Consider the following 22,577-nt stretch of genomic DNA (forward strand, 5'->3'; position numbering starts at 1 on the left):
TTTGCATAAAGGGTAAAATACATAATGTTGGTCTTATGGTTACCATTCGTAACGCTTAGCGTAGGGGAGAGGTTTTAAAGATTAAAATGCCAACGCCAAAAAAAGATCATGTCGGAAAGTTATAAATGATCTATTGTTTTGTGACTAAAACTGATAAATGAGAATATAGTAGTTGCTTGTTTGAGCAGATATAGAATATGCGTTATTGAATACATCAGGCGAAATTAGAGGAGCAGTGAGACAGTGTTGTGTATGGTTATGGGTACTGTCACAAGACTGGCATTTAACAGCATAGTTAAATGTAGGCAAAACTATTTCATATCGATATTCTTCTTCTTCTTCATGTGTCATCTCCGCCACAGTGGTCGGTAATCATCATAGCTATTCGTATTTTAGAAACGGCTGATCAGAAAGTTTATTTCATGTACAGCTGCGGTGGGTGAATAGTTTACACCTTCATTTTTACATTTATTTTGATTTATTTTTTGATTTATTTATTTACCTTTTATTTTGAGTTTTTAAGTTTGATCAACCTATTCTGAGTCCGCCACTGTAACGTAACTTTGACGTAAAAAGTGCGTTTAAACGAGGTAAAAATTCAAAAAATTGGCTACTAGATCTGTAGGGGTTTACTATTTAATGGCTGCAGCTCTACATACGTACCATTCTCTCAGGTTGCGCAGCCATGATATTCTACATCACACCATGCTTCCCTTGGATCCTTGTGGAAACTTCTTACTTAGAACCTTTTTGTTTGAATCGTTCTGTTCACGATATTTTCAGAATTCTTCTATACACCCACAACTCGAATGATTTCAGTTTTACCACTAATGTCGCATTCAAGATTAAAGCTTCCATACCATAAAATAAAGTCGAGAAAACGTAGCATCAAACCTAGCCTAATTCTTAGCTCCAACGTTAAATCTCTTGTGCAGAGCACTGTTAGTTCTCGTTTTGTTGAAATTTGCTCTAGCCTTCCCTATTCTGCAAAATCTGATTTTGATTTCCTTAAAATAATTATTTGTGGTGTAACAATAAAACACTGAAAACGTTCTTTTCTATACTTCCACAAAATTTATTATAACTATGTGACTACAGCTGTTTCGGCAGAGTGCCTTTCTCAAGTGATTTAGTTTACTATGGGTTTGCCTTATTAAAGTCTTAATCTGAAGAGGTTGAGGAGTGGGGAGCTGTTTGTCTTGAGTTGGTCATTCAGAATTATATCTGCATTTTTTATTTTATTAATTTTCATAGATTCTAATAACGATAGCTTAAGGCCTTTATTTTGAATATACAGAATTTGAAACTCTTCATTAAAAGAATGATTATGATCTAGAAGGTGAAGTGGGTATATAGACGTGTCTGTTTTTTATTGTTGAAAGCCCTTTTGTGTTCTGCTATCCGTTTGTCAAAGGTTATGCCAGTTTGACCGATGTAAGTTTTCGGACAGTCACCACAAGTTAGTTTGTAGACACCACTCTGCAATTGTTTTCTCTTTCGGCTCTTATTGTTCTTAATATATTTGCTTAAGTTGTTAGTTCTGAAAGCTGGTGTTATTCCTTTCTTTTTTATGTATTTGGCTATTTTTGTTGTTATCTTGCCAGTATATGTGGTAGAGCAGAAGGTACCGGGTTCTTTCTGTGGTGGTGGATAGACTAATTTCAGGGCTTTCTTATGGAGTCTATCCACCACCACAGAAAGAACCCAGTAGCTTCTGCTCTATTACATATACTGGCAAGATAACAACAAAAATAGCCAGATACATAAAAAAGAAAGGAATAACACCAGCTTTCAGAACTAACAACAACTTAAGCAAATATATTAAGAACAATAAAGCCGAACGAGAAAACAATTACAGAGTGGTGTCTACAAACTAACTTGTGGTGACTGTCCGAAAACTTACATCGGTCAAACTGGCAGAACCTTTGACAAACGGATAGCATAACACAAAAGGGCTTTCAACAAGAGAAAAACAGACACTTCTACATACGCACTTCACCTTCTAGATCATAATCATTCTTTTAATGAAAAGTTTCAAATTCTGCATATTCAAAATAAAGGCCTTAAGCTATCTTTATTAGAATCTATGGAAATTAATAAATTAAAAAATACAGATATAATTCTGAATGACCAACTCGAGACAAACAGCTCCCCACTCCTCAACCTCTTCAGTTAAAGACTCTAAAAAGGCAAACCCATAGTAAACTAAAATCACTTGAGAAAGGCACTCTGCCGAAACAGCTGTAATGACATAGTTATAATAAATTTTGTGGAAGTATAGAAAACAAACGTTTTCAGTGTTTTATTGTTAGATAAAATGAACTTCCATCAAATAACGGTCGAATCCATCATTATTTGTGGAGTTAATCATTGTCCCAAGATATACATATTTTTCCACTCGTTCGATATTGGTTCCGGTTATTAGAAGATTCCCGTTATTTATTTGTGTTTTGGATGTTTTCATAAATTTTTTCTTCTCGATCTTCATTGTTAGACTGTATTCTTCATCATACTGCGCTATTATGGTCACCAGTCTCTGAATATCTTCAATATTTTCGGTTAAAATGACAGTGATATCCGCATATCTAATGTTGTTGATGGGGACTCCATTTACCTTTATTCCATCCTCAAGTGCCTTTTTCATATCTATAAGTATCAAGAAAACTATGTTTTGTGAGGATATCAAGGACCTGAAATAAAGTAAAGCAAAAGGTGGGCTCTAAAGACTAAAGACGGAAATCAGTGCAATGTGAAATACCGTTTGTTCCCTCAGAATTTATTTAAGATCCTTAGATAAAGGGCAAACCCCTATTTAAGGCGATTTATGGCCAGCTAAACTAAAGTTTGGAAAGACAGATCTATCTCTCAAAATATCAAGATGAGACTGGTGAATGCCCTCGTATTCTCAATATTTCTATACGGAGCAGAGACTTGGACTCTTCGCGCATGTGAGCGCCAAAAAATTGATGCCTTTGAGATGTGGTGCTGGAGAAGAATACTGCGCATACCTTGGACAGCTCATAGGACAAACGTTTCCATTCTAAACCAACTCAAGATTAAAAAAGGCTGTCCACAATATGTCTGTAACGAATTCTGCAAGAGGTAACGATAATTTGTAGAGAATAATTGTTTCTGGAATCGTTCCGGGGAGAAGATCAAGAGGACGATCACCAACTAGATGGTCTGACCAAATAAAGCATTCAGCTGGAAACTCATTCTGTGAAGCTCTTAGAGCAGCTGAAGATAGAGACCAATGGAGAAACATTGTTAGGAATATTGGAAGAAATCACGATCCTCCGTAATGGGGAAACGACAAGAGAGAGAGAGAGAGAGAGAGAGAGAGAGAGAGAGAGAGAGAGAGAGAGAGAGAGAGAGAGAGAGAGAGAGAGAGAGAGATGGCCAGCGCGGAGTGGCGTGGACTGTCAGTTCAAAGAAAATCAGAAGCTTGAAACATGCCCTTCCAACTCGGCAACGGCTGGTACGGTCAGTGATGTGGTAACTTTGTGTTCTAACGACTTAGGGCCGGTACTTTTTGTCCCAATTAAACCCCGGTTAGCTTAGTGTTGTAATTTTTATCATTGTATCAATATTGACTGTACCCTCTATATTCACTGTGTGGTGTACCCTCTATATTCGACGGAACAAACACGGTCCGACAGATTTTATCAAAAAATATAAAAAAAAGTAAATATTTATTAATTTCACAATAACGTGGTATGCCAACTGTGCTCTTTTTTTTTCACCATTATATATATTCTATTTTTCTTTGCCGACGATTAACTGGTGATGCGCGCCACGCTACACTCCGTTGGATTTCGTCATAACACCCCTTAACAAATAGATATAACTACTAAAAGGGAAGTTCCCTAGGTTGGCTGTATACCATATAGTTAAAAAAACTCTAACAAGAAGTAAAATTGGTATATTTATTAAAACTTAAAAATCCCAATGGGTTGAATAAAATATGTCCAATTCAGAACGTTTTCAGACCTATCGGTCCATCATCAGTGAATCTACAATAAAATAAGTAATCCCACCATTAGAATTGAAAGATGGTTGAAATTTTTAAAAAGCTAAAAATGTGGTTAGATTACATACTTGCTAAATAGCCCCAGAACCAAACAATGGTTGAATTTAAAATTCGATTTACATTATTTAAAAATAATATTCAACAGGCTAAACGCCGATGTTACAGGATATTGCCTATGGGAACATGGTGAAACCCTACCAAAACCTCAATCAACCATCTTAGGCCAACTTTGACTATAAAGTGACACTAGTGTGTATGGATCTGTTTGAAGTGACATTGACAGTAGAGAAAAAGGTAGTCGATTTTAAAGTTAATTAACCAAAAGGACATGACCCACAACAAATGATAAATATTTTTTTTTTTTTATTTTTTAATATCTGAAAATGTCTAACATTTTAAATCTATTGGTTATTGAAAAGAACTTGTGATATACAAAATTAATTTAGAATATAAGATTATTTATATTGACTGTATACCATAACATTAGATTGATCAAATTGATAGAAAGAAAGTTGAGCTGCTGTCAATAATGATAAAAAGATAAAAATAGATGAAGGTGAGAGAAGAGAAAGAATCAGTATTAGTTGGAATGTTATTGTACAAAATGAATAAATTGGTAGGCAATTTAATCTAGTCTATATTGTATTGGTGGTTGTATATGTAAAAGGAAAATATTTTTATTTAAAAAATAAATGTAAATTTTTGTAAATAATGGATTTGAGTTAGGATACAGTCAAATAATTAAAAGTGTGTAATATGTGAATGAAAAAGAATTGTAATTATTATGAGATGTTTTATTTTTTAATTTTATTTCAAAAGTTTTGAGAGAATTCTTGTGACAAAGTGAGGGTATGTGAAGTTAGAGATAAAGAAAAGTATGATTATAGCTGTTAAGTCCAGTTGATACACGAATGAAATTAAAATGAAAATAATATTGAAAGTGTACTGAATAAAATAAAACCAAAGTAAGAAAAAGAATATTGATATAATTTAATTGTAATGATAATGGATCTGAATGTGAGAACTGAAATTAAGTGATGTGATGTTAGTTGGAGAGGTAAAAATTTTTTTGGAAAAGTCAAAGACAAAAAGTAGAGGGCTGTGGTGTAGGGTATAACTACGTTAATAACTACGTTAGTAGTATTAACTACGTTATCTTGGAATCTTGGCCAAATAATCAATCATACAAACGATCACTTAAATAAATTATAGTAACAGTCGCCGCAACCAAAATCTGAACGCTCTTGGTTATCGTGGAATTTAATTGTCACACTGAAATTCATTCCTGTAAATCTGACTTTGGCCAGTGGCGTTACAAAGAGAGAGGATAATGTTGAGAACAAAATATAATTTTGTTAATGAGGTTCTGGAACTGTTTTCTTGTGGCATATGATATATATTGCGTTTATATGGGATTGGCTACTTACAGTTGGTTGTAATGACAATTATGTACATTTGCCAAAAGTTGAAAGAGTGTATAACCGCCAAGGTGTTGAGGAGGTAATATCTTATCAAAATTGACGTTAACATACTTGGCCATGGTGTTGTAGGCAATAGCCATAATTTAGAATGTTGTTGTTGGATGTTATAATTTTATTAGTGTTATTGAAATTTTATTTGACTGCCACAATGATATTGCAAGATAGTGTATTGTTTGTTGTTCTTACATATATCTTGTTATTTTACAAAAATATTATTTATAAATCATGTTTAGAAATTTATTGCATTTTTAAAGTATATGTTTTTTTTGTTACAGGTAAGTGTCAACCTTCCACAAGTATCGTCAAATAGGATTTAGTAAGTGTTTTGGTTTGGTATGTTAAACACAGTTAATATATTTTAAAAAACTCATACAGAAGTAAAAACTTCGAGATGTACTCTGGTATAAAATCGTTTATTTAAAAACTATCTAAAATGTCATGGATTGCAAAACGTTTTCGTTCTATTACAGAACATCTTCAGTGCCTACAATGAAGTATTTCCACGTTAGTTTAAAGCAAAAGGTTAAAATTGTGATTGTTAGAATGAAAAAATGTGGGAATACTTACATCCTGCCGAGTAGTTTGAAACTAGCAAACTGTATATAGTGGTAACCCCATCATATATGGTTTACATAATATAATTTACTAAAATTTTATGACTACAAGTCGATGTTAATAGATATAATGAAACACATGCTAAAAGGGTGCCATGCTTCCCTGCTCGAAGATGCTAGGTACTTGCCAATTCAATGGGCACAGTGGATATACAATTTGACAAGAGTGACATGACATGACAAGATAAAGCCAATTTTTGGTTAAAGCTTAATTTGAATTTTGGATTTTTTAGTGAAATGCCAAGGTTGTTAATCAATGTCTGAAAATGTAATTTAAATTATTTGAATATTGAAATCTATTGTAAAGTTTAACTTAGCAACTCTCTATTCCAGAATAACTTATAGATTTATTAAATTTAATGTAGATATATTTCATGGTTTAAGTTGTGACGTCATCGAATGTAAAATGACGAGATGAAAGTTAAATTTAGTTAAAACAAAGAAATATACTACATAATAAACAATTATTAGACTTGCGTGGAAAAATACTAAGCTAAACAAACCAAAAATCAGAATTTAAGAGTATTTTTATGTGATGTATTTAAGAGTATTTTCAGTTGGTCTGTGCCCATTGTACTGGCAAGTACCTAGCATCTTCGAGCAGGGAAGCATGGCACCCTTTTAGTATGTGTTCCATTATATCTATTAACATCGACTTGTAGTCATAAAATTTTAGTAAATTATATTATGTAAACCATATATGTATGATGGGGTTACCACTATATACAGTGTGCTAGTTTCAAACTACTCGGCAGAATGTAAGTATTCCCACATTTTTTCATTCTAAGAGTCACAATTTTAACCTTTTAATTTACCCCTTAAATTCGAATAGCTCGATCAGCGCTTTTTACACGTAATTTGGGCTAAGTTGTAGCATTACAAATTTCTGCTACAATGTTTTGTTAATAGAATTCATTAATTTTATATCCTATCCCAAGAAAAATATCTATTTTTCTAATTTATTGTGCGAGTTCATATATCATTAAAATTTCCTAAGCCGCTCTTGTTGGAAATATTTCAATATTTCGCAACATTGAAAAACGTTAGGAAATTTCCTGTTTATTTGTGTAAACATTCATTATTCTAGAATGAATCCTTGAAAAGTTCTGGTATTTTTCCCTTTCTTTTGAGCGGGAAGCATTTTTGTTATTATTGGCCAGAATTTTGAAAGATCGTTGAGTTGCCTCGGACGATTGGTCAATGAACGCGCGAGTGGCGCGAGAGATGTGACGAAGAAAAATAGTTAGTTCTAAAAGCATGTTTGGAAGGTAAACATCGCTTGACGTGATAGAACTCACAGACTCGCAGATCGCAGAGAATCGCATTTATCGGCTTGGAAATGGCTTTTTTCGTTATGGTAAACGAAGTGAAGGACTTGCAATTTGTCCTGTTAATATTGTGGAATGCTGGTACAAAATTTCACAGCATTACGTTGGATATATTTATGTGAAAATCGAGTATACAGTATTATTGTGAGGCAGTTTGGTATGCCGGTAAAGAAGTGTGTGATTCTATAGTATTGAGAAGCTTTTCCAGTTTTTATGATGTTTTGGTCATGTCCCTGTATTCAATTCCTGATTCCATGATGTGATTTATGATTTGATATCAACTTTGGTCCTGTTTCCTGTTTGGTTAGAATTGAATGCTTCCCCAATCTTGGATGGAAAATTTTGGTTCAAGTGCCAAGTGTGACTTGTGACGATGGATTTTGTTTTAAAAAAAGGTATGAAATAATATTTGTTTTTAAGTAAATTCCAAGTGGATATTAATTTGGTAAAGGTTTTAAATATTTTAATAGTTTGTTTTCAACATGGACTCTCGGAAAGTTTTATGTAAATTAGATAAAATGGCAGTGACGTTTGACTTGACAGCATAAGTCAAATTTTGTTTTGATACACTGCTCTAAAAAGTTATTATGTCTGCAAAATTAATGTGAAATAATAAACTTTGTGTATTTTTTGGAAATAGAAAAGATTGTAAAATCTTTATTCTCCATTGTAAAGTCTGGTTAAAAATTTATAGTTATTTTTATTATTCATTTCCTGTTTGAGAACATATTTATTCTCAAAGTATAAATAAAATCTAAAGGTTTAAATAAAAATTATAAAATGTACTTATTTTTATTTCTGTAACCTTTTTTTGGAAAGCTATTAACCAGATGTCTAATACAAGTGAAATAAGTTTTAGAGTAAAGAAAAAGAAATGGCATAGAAGCCATAGGATGGTAAATGATAGCCCAGTTTGACCCAACGAGGAATCTAAGATGAATGTCCCTAAATTGGTTCCCAAAAGTCCTCAAGTCTGTGTAAGTATCCTTTGCTTATTTGGTTATGGTAGTTAGTCTTCTTTAAACCCTCTTACCCCCCCTAACGATTCCACGACCTGCCACCGCACAACAAATGAGCTGCCGTATCGCAAGAAGCTTTATATGCCTGTTCCTTCTTCTTTAGCCCCATTTCAACCCAAAGTATCTATGTAGTTAATCTTATCCTTGATCCCATTAGAGCAGACATGTAAAACGCTTTAAAGTTAAGTAAACATTTGGATGTTTATTCTATTTCAGTATAATGTAAGACGCCGAATAAAAACCTTATCCAAGCTGTATGATATACGTGAATTAAAACTTATACAATTATTCAAAGTTACAAAGGTTTTTTTGGATATCGTTACAAGATTCCCCGAAACTTCTATAGGTACAATTATTCAAAGTTACTCCACACATTCAAATGCAACTCAAGTTACATTCAAACACTTCCGCCACAAACCTTGCTGTTTTATTCTTCCATTTTATTAAGATTTTTCGCTCGAAACGTTTAGACAGTTCTTGATCTTTCTGTGTAAGAGACCAAGAGAAGCGTCGGTCGACCGCCTACAAAATGGATCGACCATTTAAGAAAGATAAATAAAAACTGGATGAGATAGACAGGGTTGGAAACAAGGGGAGGAGGCCTATGTTCACTAGTAGACTTTTGAGGCTGGATGATAGACGGTGACTTTAATTTTTCTTGGTATTTTTGAGACCATCTGTCCATTACTTAAGCACAGACTCGTTCCCTACTTATAATGTTCTTACAATATACTATGAATAACTAATAGTAATATTAAAGAGCATAAAACCTTTCAAAATCTAATTTATAAAACGAAATGAACAAACATCAAAATAAAAAGGGAAAATATTTAATAATAACGGAAGAGTTTAATTGTACTCGTAGCAAAAATTCTATCATAGTTTTAATGAATTGTAACTGGCAGGATTAAAACCTAAACGTACTTCTGCATTCACAGATATTCAGTTTTATAACGCATTTCAAAATCCATGTAATAGGGTAAACCAGGGTGATATGGTGAACAAAAAAGTTAAGCCGTGTAGAAGACAAGAAATTGTTATTTAAACGAAATAAAAATTCACTTCTTTCACAAAACATATTGGCAACAACTTAACAGTGTCCTAGTTTCTTTAAGACATTACAAATGGTTGAAAAAAAAACAATATTAATTTTTATTAAATTCACCATTTCACCCATGTATAAGGAAGTGGCGAAGACACTTGGGGTGAAATAGTGAACTTACTAGTCCAGCTTTTTACCAGGCACTTTTTGTACAATCTTCGTGCAGTCAAAATTGGCAGCTAATACATTTGATCCAATCCACGCCTTTTTTAGTATAACTGTACAGTTCACCACACCCTACACAACAACAATCTACCGCCTACGTCGTCATTATCGTCTTGCGAGTACAGTTTGATTTTTTTTTAAATCACTGACAAAAAAAAGCAAATCGGACCAAATCAATAGAAAAAAATTGAACTTGGTCGAATTTGAAACAGCGGCCCAAGAAATAGGTATACGTGTTGGAAAAGGCCTTCACCATATTGCCCTTGCCCGAGTTCACCATTTCTCCCATTTACCATGGGTGAAATGGAGAATAGCACGGCAAGAAGTTCACAATGTTAGAGGTAACGATTTCTGTGTTGTGTTGTATATAAACAGCCTGAGAAGGCAGAATATATCGAAAAATACCTCGAGGACTAAGCTACCTGAAGCGTCTACAAATGCATGCATAGTATAAAAATTATTGAGCACCGGAAAGAGTTTTAAACAAATTACTTACGGTTTTTAAATAACGGGGCTGGTTTTCACAACGTGCTCACTGCATAAATGATAATAAACTGTCGTCGCCATTTAGATTTACAGAGACATCTGTGTACCGTGAAAAGAAATAGAGCATTTCACCCGATTCACCATATTACCCTGAATTACCCTATATGAGCTCCTTTTATACAAAATAAAATACGAAATACCATGCAGATTTAATAGTCTACATTGTTGCCACGCCAGGCTTTCTATGCTACTGACTGTTGAAGTAAACATCAAAGGCTACTTCTACAGAGCGTGGCAAATTACTTGGGATCACACTGTCTCCAAAATCAAAGAATGCCTGTGTCAAGTAGGAACCACACTCGTCGTACAAATTACAGAATAGAAAATACCAAGTCAAGTCATCATTAACCGCCTCAGAATCAGAATAGGACATAAGGAGGCTGCTGTGTGCTCCGATGTGTACCAAGTGCAACACTTAATTATCAGTGAAACATATGATTATCGAGTGCCCAGTATAGCAGAACGAAAGGATCGCGTGTGCCCTTAGTGGCAATTTAAAAAATGAACTGACTTCAAATTTAACATATTTATTAAAATATCTTAAAATAACTAAACTTGTATATACCAAATTATAAAGTATTTTGTATGTAATAATGTTTATCTTACTGTCTGTGCATGTCCTCCGCTAATAACCATAAGTGGTTGATACGAATAATCTGTGTAAATTAAAAACCCAAAAAACGTGAAAATATTAAATAGTAACGATAGTCCAGGCGCCAGAGGGGTCACCGTGTCCTTTTCAATTCTGATGGACAGACTCGACGCTTTCTTATGGCTTTTTGGCTGCTGATTACGATTTTCGAGGGTGGATTTCGATCGAAGTGGTCAAAAAATTGTTATAAACAATTTAATTGTTTATAAATTGTTTATAAGGCTCTGGCTCATAAACTAAAAGAGATAAAAAAATGTTTCAAATAAAATTTGTTCCTTAATAAAAAAGGAAGAACACGAAAATGAGCATTAGAAGGTATCATTTTGAAGCTTATTAAAATGGCTTCCAAACAAAGTTTGTTAAATTACTTTATCTTCATTTGTTTTAAAGTTATACCCGCTTGAAATTATAATTTTCTTAAAAAAATTGTACATTAATTTGTTTATAAGAGTTTCAAGTAAATTTGAGCTATAAAAATTTATACTTTAATTAATAATAATGATAGACGAACTCAAAAGGAACATTTTGAGCTTACGAAAATGTCCGTAACTTTATTTTTGGCCAAGATATCGATATTTTAATAGCGCAAGCTCTGAGGCACAAGATCGGCTAACAGCGTAAAGTTGTTCTGAAGGCATTTCCTTGTGGCATTAATTATTCTAAATGGGAAATAAGCCACAATTTAACTAAAAAATGATTTTATTACCGTTTCCACGTCCAAATCAGACGTCGTTGTCAAAATACAAAACATTAATAAATTAAACAAAAATGTTGTTGCTTAGAAAAACATTCTTCTAATAATTTAATTTAATCTGACTCAAAAGACTTTAAAATGATATTGCCAATATTTATGAGTTGCGTTCCTGGGACGACTTTACTGAAGGATAGTTCATTAAATCTTTAATGAAAAATTTGAGTTAGGGTTGGTTTCATGTACCTAATCGAATGAACTATCTTTCAGTAAAGTCGTCCCAGCAACGCCACTTATAAATGTTGGCAATATCATTTTAAACTACTTTAAACTGTATATGTCTGAATTCAGTCAGATTAAATTAAATTATTAGAAGAATTTTTTAATAAGCAACAACATTTTTGTTTAATTGATTAATATTTTTTATTTTGACAACGACGTCCGGTGTGGACGTCAAAACGTTAATAAAATAATTTTTTAGTTGAATTTTTTCTTATTTTCCATTTAGAATAATTAATGCCACAATGAAATAGCTTCAGAACAACTTTACGCTGTGAGTCGATCTTGTGCTATTAAAGTATCGATATCTTGGCCAAAAATAAAGTTACGAACATTTTCGTAAGCTCAAAATGTTCCTTTTGAGTTCTTCTATCAGTATTGTTAATTAAAGTATAAATGTTTATAGCTCAAATTTGCTTGAAACCCTTATAAACAAATTAATGTACAATTTTTTAAGAAAATTATAACTTCAAACGGGTATAACTTTAAAATAAATGAAGATAAAGTAATTTAATAAACTTTGTTTGGAAGCCTATTCATCGACCTTTAAAATTGGGCGTTCTAAGGCTCATTTGCATGTTCAAAAGCCGAGTTACGATCGATAAGGCTTCGACAAATACTTATTTTGCAATTTTCAATTTGCATTGTGCACTAATTTTACAATATCTTGGGTTCTAACTGTTGGATTTAAGTTTAGCGAACGTTTTTTTCTTCGTTTTTTATTAAGGAATAAATTTTATTTGAAATATTTTTTTGTATCTCTTTTAGTTTATGAGCCAGAGCCTTATAAAAAATTTATAACAATTTTTTGACCACTCAGATTGAAATCCACCATCGAAATTCGTAATCAGCAGCCAAAAATCCATAAGAAACCGTTGAGTCTGTCAGTCAGAATTAAAAAGGACACGGTGACCTCTATTTGGCGCCTAGACTACGAAGGGTTAATTGTAATTCTCGAAAAATTGTATCATAGTTTTAATAAATTCAGAAACTAGCTGGATTAAAACCAAAATGGTCCGCTTAAATAACAGCTTTTCAGCTTTATAACGTATTACAACATCCATATAATATATCAGCACCTCTTATACAAAAGACAATGCGAAATACCATGCAGGTTTAACAGTCTACATTGTTGCCGCGCCATTCTTTCTATCCTAGTGACTGTTGAAGCAGGTTCAGTAACCTTGAACCGAAACGTTGCGTTGCTCCTCGTCGATCTCTACTTGGCGAAGATAGGACGATAACTGTTTTCGAGGGGATTTCTCCGGTCGTTAACTCAAACTACGGGATCCGGGAGATATTGTGAGTACGTGGGGGATTTCACCACCAACATGTAAAGACCAAGGCCTGTAGATAATGTGGCGGTTACTCGTGATGCTGCGCCATTATAGTTGTTTAATGGTAATTTTTGTATATTTTTATGCTACATGCAGCTTATTAACGCGACTAATACAGCTTATTAACGCGACTATGTAAGACGAATTATTAAGACCTATTTTCATTTCCTAAGTTTATTTGAAAGTAAATAATCTAAGATGATGGGAAATACACTTAGAAACAGTCTACTTCAATTTAAGAAGTATATTTCGATGATATATGTTGATGTTGTAATTAACAAATGAGCACTGACAATAAGAAATTCAAAATTAACATCCGAACAAGCGGTAAAGTAAAATACAAGTTATTGATATATTCGTCTTTATTGACAGAAAATCTGAAAGAACAATTTGAAAAGTTTCCACTTTTAGTAGGTCTTTAAGCCTGAGTTTGGACAACAACTTGTGTCATGCTAGCAATTAAATTTTGAAATTTTAAACAACTTTCATTGGTCATCATTATATGAGCACATGAAACAGCAGTCTCATCATATTGCATGGATACTGGTGATTCACTAGGGTAAACTTGCAAGCACTTCTGAGTTTATACTTACTTATTAGACAATACTCAAATCATGGGATAGTCCAACTTGATATTCATGCAGCACAATTAAACCAAAATGTTTAAATAGCATAGGGCTCTTCAAAGGGATATTCAATTGCAATGAATATATATACACACTGTTAAATATGGTCAGTGTGAGTTACTGTATGCACTTAAGCTCACAAACTAGCAGTCTCACAAAGTCTGAAATTGCTTTTCCTTGGACAAGTCAGTAATTCTTGTATTTCAAAGGCCCACGTTGGGCGCCATTTGTAACATAAATAAACTTATAAACAGTCTACTAAATATTTTCTTTTATTGTCAGTGCTCATTCGTTAATTACAACGTCAGCAAATGTTCACCAAAATATTTATTTAAATTGAGGTTGACTGTTTTTAAGTTTGTTTTTCATCGTCTTACAATACAGACTGGACAATGCCTCTTTTCAAAGACTGGACACATTAATAGGTTTCTATGTAGTTAATCAGTGGCGTACGTTTTTAAGGAAATATGTATAAAAAGAAGCAAGATACAATTATTCTAGATTTTCGTGTTAATAAGAGTTTTTACGCTCGTTAACTCAAACTACGGGATCCGGGAGATATTGTGAGTACGTGAGGGATTTCACCACCAACATGTAAAGACCAAGGCTTGTAGATAAGGTGGCGGTTCCTCGTGATGCCGCGCCATTATAGTTGTTTAATGGTAATTTTTGTATATTTTTGTGTATTTTTATGCTAAAACTTATTAACGCGACTGTGCATGACGGATTATTACGTCCTATTCCACCGTGAATTGTACGTATAAAACGTGTTTAAGATATATTCAATACGGTTTTTCTCAGACCCTAAAGTGTTTTTTTGCAATTTGGATTCAAAAAGAAGACTTGTATTTTTGGTAATTTTATATAAAACATTGTAAATTGGTATATTTGAAAGTAAATACTGTAAGATGATGACAAATCATTGACATCTTAATTTTTATTGCCAGAGAATCTGGAAAAACAATTTTAAAATTTCCACTTTTAGTAGGGCTTTGTGCCTGATTTTGGACAACAACTTATATAATGCTAGCAATTAAATTTTGAAATTGCTCATCGGTCATCATTACAACATTGCAGCACATGGAACAGCAGTCTTGTTTGGTTGCATGGTTACAGATGATTGATTCACTAGAGTAAAAGCAGTATTTTGATGCTGAGCTAAGTTTTGAAATTTCTGTGAACTTAAAAATATTTCTGAGTTTATACTTGGTCATTAGGCGATATTCAAATCATACGATAGTCCAAATTTATATTTATACAGCACAATTAAACCAAAATGTTGGAATAGTAGCACAACAAGTCAGTTTAAAAGGATATTCAATTGCAAAGAATATACACACTCTTGAATCTGGTCAGTGTAAGTTACTGTATGGACTTAAATTCACAAAACAACAGTCTCACAGAGTCTGAGAGTTTTTTTCCTTGGCACAAAAGTTAGTAATTCTTGTGTTTAGAAGGCCCAAGTTGGGTGCCAGGTTGTAAAATAAATAAACTTAGAAACACAAACAGTCTACTTCAATTTAAATATTTTTTGGTGAGATCTGTTATTCTGTATTTTCTTTTATTGTCAATGGTCATTTGTTAATTACAACATCAATAGATCTCACCAGAATATATTTAAATTAAAGTAGACTGTTTCTAAGTTTATTTCAATACTCCAATTTTAATTTCGCAGGGAGTGTATCAACAATCATGTTCCAGTTTAAGGTAATAAAAACCCAGGTAGGAGCTTTTCAAAAACTGGACACATTAAAACGATTCGAGTTGTTCAGTGGCGTGCTATTTTTAGGAAATGTGTATAAAAAGGAGCAAGACACAATTCTAGTTTTTCGTGCTTAATGAAGGAGTTTCTCCGGTCGTTAACTCAAACTACGGGATCTGGGAGATATTGTGAATACGTGGGAGATTTCACCACCAACATGTAAAGACCAAGGCCTGTAGATAAGGTGGCGGTTACTTGTGATGCTGCGCCGTTATAGTAATATTTAGTGGTAATTTTTGTATAGTTTTATTCTACAACTTATTTACGCGACGACGGATTATTAAGTCCTATTCTAACATAAATTCTACTGAAAACGTGTTAAAAGTATAGTCTGAGAGGTAGTGTCAAATTTTTACGGTGGTTTTAGGACGGATTGTCACGGAAATGTCAATTTTAAAAAACAAAAAGGATTTCAGACGCTGGAACTCGAACCCGACTCGCCTTGGGTGAAAGCCAGGAGCCAGGTGTTCTAACCACTAGGCCATTATGGATGTAAGACACGGAGATAAATATTTGACATTTAAGTTGCAGGGTTTTCCCATCTACTTTGAAATTTTATCTTTTCTTACCTAAAATCCCCGGTTCTGGGCCAGCTAATACATCATTTGTTAATAAGCTTTGGAACAAGTAACTATACATGGTGTTTGGTAAAGAATGGGACATAGCTTATCCTTAGATTCTTGAGCTTAAAATATATCGATTTAAGCTAACTTATCTTAATACGAAAGTTGATAATAACTGAAATACAGAGTGTCACAGTGAAACTTTTATTTTATTTATTCTTGAATACTTCCTGACAGGCATGAGCTAATAACACGAAATTTGGTAAGTGGGGGTTTTTTTGGGACGAGAAATCTAAATTCGCCACCAAGAATGATGTATTACCCAGAGGGCGCCACATACGTCTTTCAGCGCTCATTTAATACGTTCAATTTTTTACATACTTCCTGAATCAAAATTTTTATTCCCTTAATATTTTTACTTAAAAAAGGTATACATACTACTTATATCTCGCTAAACTTAACCGTTCTCGTATTAAACGCATTTTAAATTTGCGATGCAACATAATTTTTTGCATTGTAGTTATACCCGAAAACTAAACTTAAAACCATAATAATTTCCAAAAATGTACCACAAATTTCTTCTAATGGAATTTGCGATGCAATAACATAAAAATATGAGAACTTGCACAATTGTTATGGTTTTAAGTTTATTTTTAGGGTGTAACTACAGTGATATTATGCAAAAAATTATGTTGCATCGCAAATTTAAAATGCGTTTAATACGAAAACGGTTAAGTTTAGCGAAATGAATGTAGTATATCTATTTTATTTAAAAATATTAAGAGAATAAAAATTTTGATTCAAATAGTATGTAGAGTGGGGGATAACAAAAATTGATCGTAATGAATGAGCGCCGAAAGACGTATGTGGCGCCATATGGGTAAAACATCATTTTTAGTGGCGAATTTAGATTTCTCGTCCCAAAAAACCCCCGCTTACCAAATTTTGTGTTTATGTCTGTCAGGAAATATTCAAGAATAAATAAAATGAAAGTTTAATTTTGACACCCTGTATTTCAGTTATTACCAACTTTCGTACTAAGATAATTTAGCTTAAATCGACCTATTTTGAACTCAGGAATCTAAGGTTAGGCTATATCCCATTCTTTACCAAACACCCTGTATAAAGAAAAACCAGCCATGCTAAAATGCTCCGGTCAAACTTGACGCTACCTTCGGTTGTAGGTATATTTAATACGGTTCTTCCCATATTTTAAAGTGGCATTTTTTGCTATTAGGATTAAAAAAGAAGACTTGTGTTTTTGTATTTTTGTATAAACCATTGCAAATTGGTTTATTTGAAATAAACACTATTAATACGGTTTATACATTTAAAAACAGCCTACTCCAATTTAAATATATTTTGGTAATATCTGGATGTGGTAATGACCACAGTCGAAATAAAATACAGAATAACAGCTGAACAAACGCTAAAGTAAAATACAAGTCATTGACATCTTCATTTTTATTGTCAGAAAATTTGGAATAATAATATGAAAAGTTTCCATTTTTAGTAGGAAATTTTGTATTTCGTTTAGTCCGTTTTCGACTAGCTAACCTTAAATTTTCCCTCTTTAATGTTCCTTCTCTAACCGTATATCCCAAGGAGCCTTCTCACTTACCTTCTGTATCAGTACAACCATAACAAGATTAAATGGATAGGGGCTTTGTGAATAGCTTTGATCAAACCTTTCGTCACTGGAAAACTTTTAGTCAATCCGACACAAGTCCTTACTTTGGTGTATGCTCCCTCGTACATATCTTTCATCAGCTTTACGCACTTCTCAGGAACCCATTTCTCTCTCATACATCTCCATAGCTCTTGTCCAGGAACTGTGTCGTACGCCTTCTCAAGATGCATAAATACCAATTGTAGCTCTCTTTTCTTCTATCCGTATTGGCCTACGATTTTAATGATACGTATAATTTTGTTCTCTTTGCTTTAATTTCTCTAAAATGTCGCAGGTATTTAATTTCCACTATATATAATATGGAGGTCTATAAAATCTTAAAATAATTTAATTCATATTACATTTACTTATTAACTTAAAGACAAAATGAATAGGTATAAGTTCTTTAGAAGTATATTTTAATTAACTTTCCAAAGTATTTTTAATAAAGTACTTTTCAAGCAGCGTCCGCATTGAAAACGAAAGAGACCTGTGAAGTTTGTTCTAAAACAAAAACTTAAGAGCTACTACAGGAGAAATTAAAACAGTATTATTTGGAAGAAATATAGAAAATATTCCACGATACACTCTCAAAGTAAACAATAGTGAAATTTCAACATAATCAGAAGAGAGATTATAAATATTTGCAATACATTTAATAACAACAATTAGAGCCATACGAACTGACGAGCTAAAAGACACTATAACCAAGCAATCATAATAAATTAATACCACACTTAAAAAATTTAGTAAAGATGCAAAAGCTCTAATTAAAATACGACCAAAACCTAAGTAGAAAGAGACATGGGAAACAAGGAAAACTAAATAAAAGCATTTTATTTACAGTAGAAGAGAACAAAGGTTTAAATATGATGAGAAGAAATATACAAGCTGAGAGGCAAAGTCGGAAAGACAACAACAGATAAACAGGACACAGGACAGTCTGAAAATAATTAGTGTTTTATTAAGACCTTTATACCAGCCAAAGACCACAAGACGATTTCTTGACCCGAGTAAGGACTCTCATAAATGCCGAGAGTAACAGGAAACTGGCTATAAACGGGAGAGTGTAGAGAACACTAGAAAGAACTGAGGAGGCCTATGTTGATCAGTAGACACGATTGGTTAATGATGATAATGATAATCAAAAAAATGTATGGATAAATTTTAGAATTGATGAACAATAATCTAATTGTATCACCGCTTAAAAAATAATTTATTTAAGCAAACAATCTGATGATTTGTACTTTTTCTATATGCTATATATACAGGGTGATGATTAGTGGAGTAAAGCTCAATAGATCCGCTATAGTAATAGATTGCAATAAAAGTTAATACCAAAAATTATAGCCAACTTTGGGCTTCACATTTCAAATTTAATTAAAATGTTACAGTTACAGGGTGTTCGATTACGTAGTGTCAGACCAAATTTATGTTTTTTTTTAATGGAACACCGTGTATTTTATTTTATATTCGAAATCTCCTTAACTGTCTCATCACAAAAATATAAAGGTTTGTTATGTTATACAGGGTATTTACAAAGTTATAACCAATTTTCTATGAAAATCGTAACAAGTTCAACTCCCTGTATAAATAAAAATGAGCACAACAGCAATGGATTATTGATGCCATTTTAAAAAACATAAGTTTGGTCTGCCACTAAGTTATCGAACATCCTGTAACATTCTAATTAATTTTGAAATGTGAAGCTCAAAGTTGGCTACAATTTTTGTTATTAAGGAGCTATTCTAGTGTAAACGTACGAAATTCATAAATTTTTTTTGGGAACTTCTAAAATAAAATTATATTATGGAACTGAAATATAAGATATTTTCTATACCATAAACTAAGGATTTTTGAAAAACATTAAAATTTGGAAAATTGACGAAGTGTTGATTTTTTTTAAATTAGCTACAACATTTTCAGTTTCAAAAACCGCCAAAATCATAAATAAAACCCCTAGTTGATGGTGTAGAGTGTAGAAAATAACTTTTGTTTCAATAATAACTTTGAAATTTTATGTTTCAAGATCTCTAGTAGTCTCAATCACTGTAACAGTGGAGGTATGTTTTTATTTTCACAGTGCCAGTAGATGGCGCATAAATCGTATAAGTTTCAATATTTTTTCTGAACATTGCTTACATGTACTTCTTTTTATAATAAATGCTCATGCAAATTTTCAAAACAATTGGTACATAACTTTTTATTTTAGAAATTCTCAAAATGTATATGAGTTTCGTACTTTTACACTAGGATAGCCCCTTAATTTTTATTGCTATCTATTACTATAGCGGATCTATTGAGCTTTACCGCACTGATCACCCTGTATATAAAAGAACAATCTTGTTCATTTTCCCTGCCAATCACTACGTTAGGCCATAAAAAGCGATTATAAGCAGAACTGCTGCGCACAAAACTGATTTCTATCAAGAAACCTATCAATTATCTTGCAAAAACACAACTCTTCGTTCCATTTCTGTTCGTTCTCGATTAACCCGAGTTGAGATTATTGCCCACCATCGATTAAATGATTACAGAAAAATAATCAGCACGCGCACCCTTCGCACCCCAAAAAGTGAGGGGTTCCTTCCGTACAATGTTTGAGGGTAACAAAGTATAAATCAATCGTTTTCTGTCAATGACAGGCTATTTATAAAAAGGGAAGAGTGAGGAAAATGATTTTTTTCTGTATCAGCAATTAAAATTAATTACTTTAGTTTTTTTTTAGTTTTTCAGTAAGGAGTTAGACGCAGAATCTTTGTCCAATGCTATTTAAACGCATTATTTTTTTTTTTCGAATTCTAAGAAAATTAATAAATATTTTTGAAAAATTTAAACGCAAAATTAAAGATTACATTATTACCGATGGTCAAACTCCCTTAAAATAAACAAAAACTTTCTTTGGAATGAAATATTTGAAATTAAAAATCGCACTAAATTTTCTGTTCTTTTTCACCCCTGTAACTTGTTATAATAAACATTATAGAAGTTTTCAGGGACTTTCAACCCTCGGTAATGATAAAGTCTTTCATTCTGCGTTTAAATTTTTCAAAAATACTTATTAGTTTTCTCAGGATTCGAAAAAAATTATTGCATTTAAACAGCATTTATACCAAGATCTTTAGTTTTAGTAAAATAAGCTGCTGTAATTATCTCATTGAATAGATTACCAGAAACATCAAGAAAGTATATATGTAGAGGAATGTGAATCGCTCTAAAATTGTAAAACAAAAATTTACAATCATTTTTGGAATATGTGGGTGTATTTTACAGAATTATGAACAAAATAAATATGTACTCGATAATACTTGATACCGTGGGGCACAATTCAAACTCTAGGGCAATCGAAAAGGACCGTAATTAGAGTAAGCCGTGAGTTCTTTTTCTCTTGCGCCTACATTCGTGATTGTTACATCCGTAGCACTGTTACCTCGTAATCTCCTAATAACCATACCATTTACCAACTCGATTTTGCCGACCAATTTGCGGCTATTCTAAATACAAGCTTCACCACAAAATCATTTGTTGCGAACTCTTACACCATCGATGTAATCAACTGTTCGCATTTTTTTCGGTTTCTGCAAATAGAAATTTCCTAGGCCAACAAAAGAATTTAGAATTGGCATTCATTGAATATCTAAACTGTGACACTTTTTTAAATCTTGTTAAAACAGATTGATCAGATGGATTACCAACGCCTAAAAATATTTCCTTGCTATAACTTTCATCCAGGAAAAAGATTTTCTTGCTATAACTTTCATCCTTTCATACCGGAAGATCGACAATTAATTCCATACATACAGTGAAGCAAATAATTCAAAAATCGACAGAATACAACAGGTGAATGCACCTAATATTCATAGATTTCAAAAGCGCTTTCGACACAATCACTCGGAAGAAAATGGTGAAGAAGCTAGAGACTCTTGAAATCCCTGAAAAGTTAAGACATGACGTCCATGACTGCGATAGTCTCCGAGGTACCTGGTGAAATGGTGGAACCAGGTACCGAGCCTGGAGTTTTCTGTTATAATCATTCAAAATCAGCCAATGACCATTACTTCGGGGGGTGATGATTGAATTTCATGACGGCCATGGTTTCCGAGGTGCCTGATGCCCAGGGTAGAAGTCGTGCCTGGAGTTTTATGTTATAATTATTCAAAATCAGTCAATAATCATTACTCAGAGGGTTTTGGGGGCTGCTGATAACGAATTTCATGTCTGCGATGGCCTTCAAGTTACTTGGTGCCCAGGGTGGAACTCGTCACCTAGAGTTTTATGTTATAATCATTTAAAATTAGTTAATAACCATTACTCGGAGGTTTTTGGTGGTCGCTGAGCACAAATTTTATGACGACGATGGTCTTCGAGGTACATGGTTTACTAATGAAAAATTCATATTTAGCGACCCTCAAAGCCCCCTGAGTAATGGTTATTGATTAATTTTGAATGATTGTAACATAAAACTCCAGGCGACGAGTTCCACCATGGGCACCAGGCACCTCGAAGACCATCACCGTCATGGAATTCGTACTCAGCGACCATCAAAACCCCGGAGTAATAATTTTTATTGACTGATTTTCATTATTACATAAAATTCCAGGCGACGAGTTCCACATAGGCACCAGATACCACCGAGATCATCGCCGACATGAAATTCGTGCTCAGCGACCCAAAAAAAACCCTTGAGTAATAGTTATTGACTGATTTTGAATG

The sequence above is a fragment of the Diabrotica virgifera genome, chromosome 8, assembly GCF_917563875.1.
Source record: "Diabrotica virgifera virgifera chromosome 8, PGI_DIABVI_V3a".
NCBI classification, from domain to species: Eukaryota; Metazoa; Arthropoda; class Insecta; order Coleoptera; family Chrysomelidae; genus Diabrotica; species Diabrotica virgifera.